The sequence below is a fragment of the Cricetulus griseus genome, chromosome 7 (genome assembly GCF_003668045.3).
Source record: "Cricetulus griseus strain 17A/GY chromosome 7, alternate assembly CriGri-PICRH-1.0, whole genome shotgun sequence".
In the NCBI taxonomy this organism is placed as follows: domain Eukaryota; kingdom Metazoa; phylum Chordata; class Mammalia; order Rodentia; family Cricetidae; genus Cricetulus; species Cricetulus griseus.
Window position 1 is genome coordinate 46132966 of NC_048600.1, and position 8650 is coordinate 46141615.

General features: G+C 46.5%; 1 pseudogene; it reads right to left on the minus strand.

Moving 5' to 3' along the window:
- Positions 1–3234: 3234 nt before the first annotated feature.
- On the minus strand, positions 3235–3611 carry LOC100760340 (annotated as a pseudogene).
- Between the last annotated feature and the right edge of the window lie 5039 nt (positions 3612–8650).

Genomic DNA, 8650 nt, shown 5'->3' on the forward strand with positions numbered 1-8650 from the left:
GTGTCTTGCTTATATGTGTGTCTGTGCACCATGTGTGTACCTGGTGCCCACAGAAGTCAGAAGGGAATACCACATCTCCTGGAGCTGGAGTTACAGAGGTCTGTGAACTGCCATTTGGGTGCTGGGAACTGGACCTAGAAGAGCAGCCAGTGCTCTTAACTACTGAGCCATCTCTCCAGCCCCTCAGAAAAGAGAATTACCAGGCCTTACAAAACGAACAATAGTATTTCAAAACCTCTGGTGTAGTGGAAATTTGTGGGTTGGGATTTAGTGCAATATGAGAACATTTGCCCAGCATGAACCGTATCCTGAATTCCAGCACAGAAGGAAGGAGAGAGAGAGAAAGGAAGGAAGGAAGGAAGGAAGGAAGGAAGGAAGGAAGGAAGGAAGGAAAGAACATTTGGTATAATCTAGATAGAGAGACAAATTATAAAAATGTCAAGATCCACTCCACATGTTCTTCATTGGCAATACAACCCTAATCATAGTTTGATGTGATTTTAACGAAACTTAGTAAGGTTTTAAAATTGACATTAAAATGTGTAAAAATTACTGGGGAAATTTTCAAAAAGAGGAATGATACTGACATAAAATCATACTAAAGCTATAGCAACTAGAACAGTATGTTTGGGGATGGAGAGATGGCTCAGCACTTAGGAGCATGGACCACTCTTCCAGAGGCCCTGGGTTCTATTCCCACCACCCACATAAGGCAGCTTACAACTGCCTGGAACTTCAGTTTCAGGGGATCCAGCACCATCTTGTGGCCTCTGAGGGCACCAGGCATTCCTCTGGTTGCATACAAACTCATGCAGGCACACATACATACACATAAAAATAAATAACTCTTAGAAACAGTGTTCATTGACTCAGAAACACCCATCAACTAATAGAATAAAATATTATGGAAGCAAGTGAACTTGAGAGTTTATTTCATGTTTATGGACAGGATGAGTTCACTCAAGAAGCATAACACTAACAGTTTTATGGAATTTATCATGGTTATGTAATAATTGACACTAAGGATTCCTCACACATCCGGTAATGTGAAAAGGGGTCAAGTGTACTGCAAAAAGGCGTGTTTAATTCCATTTCTGATTTAAGATACAGTACACTTGCTCCTTGACTTACAGTGGGACTATGTTCTGGTAAACCCATAAGTTGGACCATATTTACCACACTACTCTACAACACACCATGGCTTAGCCCAGTGCTTTTGAAATGGGCAAAATCACATAATGAAGAATGTGTTTTGTAATAGAGTGCTGTATATCACATGTAGCTTATTGTATATTGTCCAGAGAGTGTGAGAGACAGAGAGACAGAAGGCTGGCCGGGTGCAGTGAGGAGTGACTGTTCCTCTTCACAGCTTCCCTGTGGCTCATTGTCCTCGCCCAGCGTCACATAAGATCCTACAGAACATCACTAATCTGGGAAAGACATAACGCAAATTCGAACTATACTTTATATCTGGTGTGCATCACTTTCCCCTCATCAAAAGGGTCCCAAATCCTGAATGGAATCATCTCAAGTCAGGGACATCTGTATGTTTGGGGCTGAGCATGTTTGCATAGAAGAGTGTTCCTAGGGGATGCCTGGGGAAGCTAACTGGGGCTGGGAGAAGGTATAAAGGAATTTTTTAATTTGCTCAGCATTCTCCATGGCTTTAATTGTTTACGGTGAAAGTGTTCATGCCCTTCTTGGTTGGAGGCAAAGAACAAGTCATTCACACACCGTGGGGAAGTTGCTGGTGCCTGCTGGCTCAGCAATCCACTCATTTTCCTCTCCTAACCCTCTTCATGGTCCCGGGGCAAACCCCACTCCAACCTCTCTGGATTCTGGGAGTGGCTATTCCTCAGCTTCACCCCCCATGCCACTTGGGTGCTGGTTATCCCACCCAGCAGAGCACCGGATTGTCCTCCCTGTGTGAAGAAGCCCCAGCATCCCTTCCCAGACTGCCATTTTTCATTCTTCTTCATTCCTTTACCTTCGTGTGGTGATTATTCTAATCTGCTGAGCTGTTTCTCCCAGAGCAAAGCACAGCACTAATTTGGTCTTTGTCCCCGTTTGTTTTGTATCCAGCACCTAGGAGTGTGTCTGGCTTCAGGAGTCACTCAACAGACAGATACTGGGTGACTTCCTTTTGGACAATTTCACAAATTCCTGAGGAAATATAAAAGGAGCCACTTCCTCTGCTCAGCTTCCAGAGGACACATCTAGGGCCAGGTGAGAGCACAGCCTCTGGCTTCCAACCAGCACGGTACTCACTGTCTTTTTTCTTCTCCAGTAGCTCTTTAGCTACCCACTCTGTGAGCCTCCAGCCAATGCCCCCACTGAGGCATCATTTCCACCCCTGAATAGTGTAATCTCCAGGTTGCAGCTGTGGCCCCAGAGTGGCCCCAGGGATGCAGCCCGAGGGTTTGCCTTTCCTCCGTGCTTGATCACATCACTTCTCTGTAGATCTGGCAAGGATTGGTCAGACTTAAAGCTTCTCTGTATCTCCTTCTCACAACCAAACTCAAGGAGGCTCCTGGTAGTCTGCACACCCCCAGGATGCTGTGCATTTCTTTCCAGGGTGTTGCTTCCCCAAAATGTTGATTTCTGCAGGAAAAATGCCCCACTTGATCTGACCTTTCTAGGGACTAATAAGAACAGTGCCCATCAGCCTGAGCTGCTGTCAGCAGCAGGAAGATCTGGCCAAACACGCATGCACCGAGTCAGAAAATCGAGGTGTAGGGTGAGCCGTGGACCTAGTAGCAGACTCCCTGCATGTTTGAGTTTAGTGTGACCCTGTTCACAGTAGCCAAGATCAGTTCAGGTGTCTGTCAGATTAGCAGATGAAACAACATGGTAGGGACACACATGGGCATCTCATTCAGCCCCAGAGGAGAAGGATATGACACCATCTGCAGGACAATGGGCAGAACTGGAGAATAGTATAGTAGACGAAATAAGTCAGATTCAGAAAGACAAATATCACTTATTTTCTCTGTGGACCTTAGATTTTACATACACACTTACATATGAGTATGTGTACATATGCATGACGAAAGCAAAGGGGGGCATTTGATAAATGGAAGGAGGTTTGAGCAGGGAGGGGCAAGAGAGGCAATGGGGTAAATAAAGCTGGTCAAAGTTCCTGGTGTATGCTAGTGAAAAGCCATTAAGGAAACTGCCACTTTCTTTCTTTCTTTTTTTTCTTTTAAACTTTTAATGATGGAAACAAAAATATACCTAAAAGTGAAGCTTCTGGATAAACCATTTCTTCTTCCCTGTGTTGTATCGTTTCTTAAACTTGAGCTTGGCTTCCCGCCTCACCTTGTGTTTCAGGGCTGGGTCTCTGAAGACATCCTGTTGACAACAGTTTTTCCCAAGGGGATGTCCACAGAGTACCTTGTGGGTGTGAGGTGATTGTAGTTATAAACTTTCATAAAGGACTTGATCTTTGATCTCTTGGCGATTTTCCTTGTCCATAGCAGCTGTCACTTTTCGGGGATAGGGGTCAATTCTAGCCACCAGGGCATGGCTGTAAGGGTGATGACGACTTTGCATTCGGAGTAGCGTCCAGCCAGGACCAGCACCACTTTCCCAGGTTTCATGAACTTGCCCATTTCGACAGCAAGCATTCCGGTTGCCAGCAAAAAGGCAGAAACTGTCACTTCTTATCACGAGTATTTGCTGATTTATTTTTAAAGAAGAGAGCAGTGACCAGAAAGCACAAAAGATTATGTAAGGAGAAGAAAAGTAGTTGCTGCGTTGAGGTCTGGGAAAGGAAGGCAGACTCCAGCGGAGCTCAGTCTCCATGTCTGTAAAGTGGACATGGCTAGCCTCCATGCAGTTGCTGAATTGTCATGAGACATCAGCAGGGTCACAGAGTTCAACAGCCATTCCTGTTCCCTCTGGACTTTCCATATCATCTGGTAACTGAGCCTTTACCATGAAAACAAGCCTGGAACACAGTTACGATGCTTTTTTGGGGAATATGTGTAAGAGTCCCTCTAAGGGTCCAGTCTGAGCACAGCCCATGTGCGTAGCATTGGGCCAAGTGGCTCATAGGATGGTAATTCACAGTGTTCTTGAGGACTCACTTGCGAGGGTGTGCACTCAGTGAGGCAGCTCTTTGACAAGCCCTGGGAGCCCACCATGGCTGTGCCATGCGGACAGTGACTGCCCAACAAAGTTCGAGTCATTCTGTGGAACTGCATTTTCAACGTCACCTTCTGAGGACGCTCTGTGGCTTTAAGAACACAAATATATCGACATTGGTAGAACACTTAACACGCCTGCCTGTTGGGGAGCGGGTGCATTTTATAACCAAACAAAGACGGGCTAATTAAATGCAACCTGCAGTTCCTGTGTGGTGCACACAGCTCGTGGATGAAAGCATGCCTCATGGGGACTGCAGCTGCTGCTGGGCAGGCTTCTCGATTCTCAGCAGCTTTCACAGCTGCCCTAGATTCCTCTCAGCCACAAGGCGGGGTGCAACCAAGTGCATCCGCACACGCTGGGAGCTAAACACATTTAGATTCTAAACTCAGTTTCTGAAGTTGTCTGATCTTGTGCCCTAAACTGGTGGCAGACTGCTGTGGTATCAACACTACTGCCTTCCTAGCTCATGGAGGCATTCAGTGCCCAGAGCCTCATGCCAACTAAAGTGTTAGTGAAGCAGGTGGGTGTGTCTTCCTTACTGCTGTTTTGGGGTGGAATCTTCAGAAAGTGACTAGGATTAGATGAATCAGTAGAGACCCCATGAATGGATCCTGGTGGCGTCGTAAGAAGAGAGAATGGCCACACACAACTTACTCTTGTCATGCAATGTGTTGCACTGCCCCTGGACCCTGTCAGCAAGAAAGCTATTTATTGGATGAGGCAGTTGGACTTTATACCTCTAAAACTATGAGCCAAAGTAAGCTTTCTTTCTTTCTTTCTTTCTTTCTTTCTTTCTTTCTTTCTTTCTTCCTTTCTTTCTCTTTCTCTCTCTCTTTCTCTCTCTCTTTCTTTCTTTCTTTCTTTCTTTCTTTCTTTCTTTCTTTCTTTCTTTCTTTCTTTCTTTCTTTTCTCTATCTAGAAAGTAACCAGCCTGGGTATTTTGTTGTAGTGTAGAGAAATGCTAACACACTGACCTCAATCCCTATATTCTCCTTGTCTATCAGGTGGCAATAATCACAGTTATTCCCTTACAGAGCTTTTGTGAGGATGGAATGGTTTGGAGTGCATGGCAGGAGAACATGGTCAGGTTAAACAGAAGTGAGCGAAAGCCAGGAAGAGTACCCATTTCTGGTACCACGAGCAATTCATTCCTGTCTGTCTTTAAGGATGGAGTTTCCTGGGGTGCTAGGGAGACTCAGGGAAGAGAATAATGGGAAGGAGGAAGCTGAGAGGTGAGTATCCATCACACATGTAGCACAGAGGACCCAAGATTGGGCATCAGCACCAGTCCAGGAAGAAAAGGAAGTAAAATGAGATCTCAGAATACCCTCCAGCCCAGGAAAGCTGGACAGGTGGTCTCAAAGGTGTGACAACACAGGATGTAGAAAAATCTGGGCACGGACACAAGGCTGGACAGGAGAAGGACCCTCAGAGGCGTCCTAGTGTGAAAACAAAGCTACTGCTCAGAGCAGTGGATCAACACACGGCAATTGCTTATAATGGCTGCTGACCTGGCTCCTCCCTCCCTAGCCTGCCACATCAGTACCTAGCCCTCAGTACCATGCCCTGCTTGCCACATCACAGGGGTCTCTGGCAGTCAGTGATACAGACATGGACCACTAGGGAAAGATATGATGTTGGCACAGTTACTGGCCCAATAGCTGACCTGAGGGGGCTCCAGGCAGAACCTCCAGATGGGAGGACAGAACAAGACAGACCCATGCCCCATCCACAGGCAAGAGGGGCAAAGAACCGAAGCAATCCAACGGGTTCACTCCACCATTTAAAGATTCCATAAACCATGCTGAGCAGCATAATTACGGTGCTGGCTGACATTCCTGCCATTTACTTCTGTGAAACGTTGACGGGTTTTTATCTTTTTAGCTTCCCAGCAATCTATTATGTTTGGCCTCATTGCCTTTTGGAAAGAGCAGAAACCCGAAGCTAAGGCCACCAGGAAGAACAATTGGGTTCAGCAGGCTGGTGATCTAAGCCTGGGCTTTCCCTTTTAATGTTCAAGAACGATGAAAGAGGAGCACGCCCCACAGGACCTTGGCCGAGAATAGGAGCAGATACCAGGGAGGTCCACAGCCCACTTGTGGCAGTACCTTGAGACACTGTCATCGAATGTTTTTCTGTGGCACTTGGTGAACCCCAACCTAAAACAAAGCCTTGTGTAAGCCTTTTTGCATTTCAGATATGGGTCATTAAAAGTAAAAACCCTTCCAGATGTAAAGGCACTGACCGCACGCTCCGTGTACTCCAGCTTCCAGAGGCAACGCTCACATCACATTCTCCCTTGTTCAGCTGACAGTTGGAAAGAATACATTCTCTCTACCTAAAAAGCCTCCTTTCCTATCTCTGAGGAAACAGGGTGTGATTATAAGAACCTAACGATCAGATCTTTCAGAGTTGAGCTGCTTGGCTTGTATTGGACTCCAGGCACTGAAAACTGCACAATATTATAATGGTGCTCCGTCGTACTACCCCCACAGCATTCAGTGGGGCTCGCTGGAAGGAAACAAACAGGCTTTTTGCAATGACTCTGTGTCCTACAGACTCATAGTCTTAGGGGTCATTTCATCCTTTGGAGTCTCAAGAGCAGAGGTTCTCAATCTGTGGGTCATGACCCCCAAAAGGGGTCAAATATCAGATGTTCTACATATCAGATATTTACATTACGATTCATAACAGTAGCAAAATTATGGTCATGAAGTAGCAATGAAGTAATTTGATGGTTGGGGGTCTACACAACACGAGGAACTATATTAAAGGGTCGCAGCATTAGAAAGGTTGAGGACCGCTGCTCTATGGCTGTATGAGGCTAACACAATGACTCATCAGGGGCTGGAGAGGTGGCTCAGAGCTAATGGCACTTACTGTTCTGACATGACAATCTGGGTGGCTTATGCTACCAGCCAGAGCCATTGTGTGTTCCAGGTCCAAGCTGCTGCTGAGGGCCATGTCTGGCTCTAAGGCTCTACTGCACCCAGGATCTTCGTCAATGTCCGTGACTCCTATTGTCAACCAAGGGTGTGCAGATACCTGGGGTCTGGGCTGACACCATGTTGGTGTCTGAGGGTCAGGCTGCCTTCAGGGCCATACAGATTGGGATTGCCTGCACTATCACCCAGGATCATAGGGATGTCTGGGCAGGAGCTGAAACTGGGGGAAATGTCTGGGCTCCAGGTGTCATGTTGGAGTCCAGGGACCATGCTACTGCTGATATGAGAGGCCTGCACTGCCACCTGGGGCCATGGTGACAACTGGACCCAAGATGCTGCTGATGGCCATGTTTGGGTCCATGGTCCAGACACAGCTGGGGTCTGTGTTGATGTCTGTTGTCTGGGTTAACACAGAGGCCCATGCAAACCATGTGTTGAATCATGTGTTGAATTATGGGCAGTGCTGAGCTGGCCTGGACCCTCACTGACTTGGGGAGATCGTTTTCCCCTTCGCAGGAGAGCCAACCCTGCCCTCCCCCTCCCCCGAGTTGGTTCCATTACTCATAGGAGAGCTGCTCCCTCTACCTTGGGAGAGCTGGCTCCGCCCCTCACCTGAGGGGGATAGTCTCAGCAACCAGAACTGACCAACTCAGCTACCACCCAGGCACACATCCAGGGTTTTGAGTTGGCATTCTCCAACATTTACCTCATCTATTACCTGCTGGAGTGCATGAAGAGACTGGTTCTTTGGAACCACAGACACAGGATCTCCATGACCTGGGGCCGCAGCAGGATATCAGAGAGGAGATTAGGTGAAGGGCCAGCATTGATCATATAGCAGAAGCCAGAGTCCTTGAACCTGACCAACAACGTACTACACAACGAACATTTGCAAGTAAAGCTGTGAGGACAAAAGAGTATACTGCATGACAGCCAGCAGCTCCCAAGGCCACTAAGATGGATGAAGAGGAGATGGAGAGGCGGGAAGGATGCAGGAGTGAAGTGTTTTTTTTTTTTTTTCTTTTCTTTTCTTGTTTGTCTTTGTGGGTTTTGTTTACTTATTTGTTTGTTTTTAAATTAATATTCTTATTTGTATTTTATTATTTATTTTAAGTTTTCCTGGGAAAGAGAGAAGGGCAGATACAGAGGAACTGGGAGATAAGTGGGATTGGGATGTTAGATGTGAAATTCCCAAAGAATCAATAAAAACTTATGTAATTAAATTAAAAAAAAGAAGGTGCCTCATGAGCCAGCCCCCCTGAGTGTGCTCGGTTAAGGAGCTCATTTCTGAGCATGCTCAGTTTAAGTTCACAATTCAAGAATGAAAGATAGTGAACAGATTCTTGTGCATGCTTAGCTAAAGGTCATGGAAGACACGTCTGAAAGGTCAAAAGGGCTGAAGGGGACTCCTTCGGCCATGCTCAGTTTTCTCCAAAAAGTTATCGCTGAGACAAAATAGTAGAGGACACTACAAAGGCACAATGTGGGAGTTTTTCTATGCCAGTGCTATGAGGGACAAGGGACACAGGATAAGGATCCTGGCCCTACTGGAGCAG